At 36.6% G+C, this 336-nt stretch overlaps 1 pseudogene; it reads right to left on the reverse strand.

Moving 5' to 3' along the window:
* The window catches only part of LOC119585329, a 10288-nt pseudogene that overhangs the window by 9150 nt on the left and 802 nt on the right, over positions 1-336 (reverse strand).

Below are 336 nucleotides of genomic sequence, written 5' to 3' on the forward strand. Positions count from 1 at the left end.
GTACAGGAATAAAAATACAACAATATAACCACATACCACACAGCATATGAATAAAAACACACAACAAAGAGTATTTCCATATACCCCACACTGAAAATCATATTACGACTTCGATTTTCAAGCGAAGTTAGCAGCAATCGGCTGAACGCACAAAGATCAAAAGCCTAGAGTGATAAAAGGCATATGCTTCTTGTTCAATAAAGGTCATTTACTCTACCAACTGTGTCAAAGGCAAGGTTTAAAACGCGCGGAATATAACAAAGCGGGAGTATGGAACGTTCCATTGACTGAAGAATGTTTATTGTGTACCGAAATACATTGCTTTTTCTCCTTTTT

Source organism: Penaeus monodon, chromosome 19 (genome assembly GCF_015228065.2).
Source record: "Penaeus monodon isolate SGIC_2016 chromosome 19, NSTDA_Pmon_1, whole genome shotgun sequence".
NCBI lineage: Eukaryota > Metazoa > Arthropoda > Malacostraca > Decapoda > Penaeidae > Penaeus > Penaeus monodon.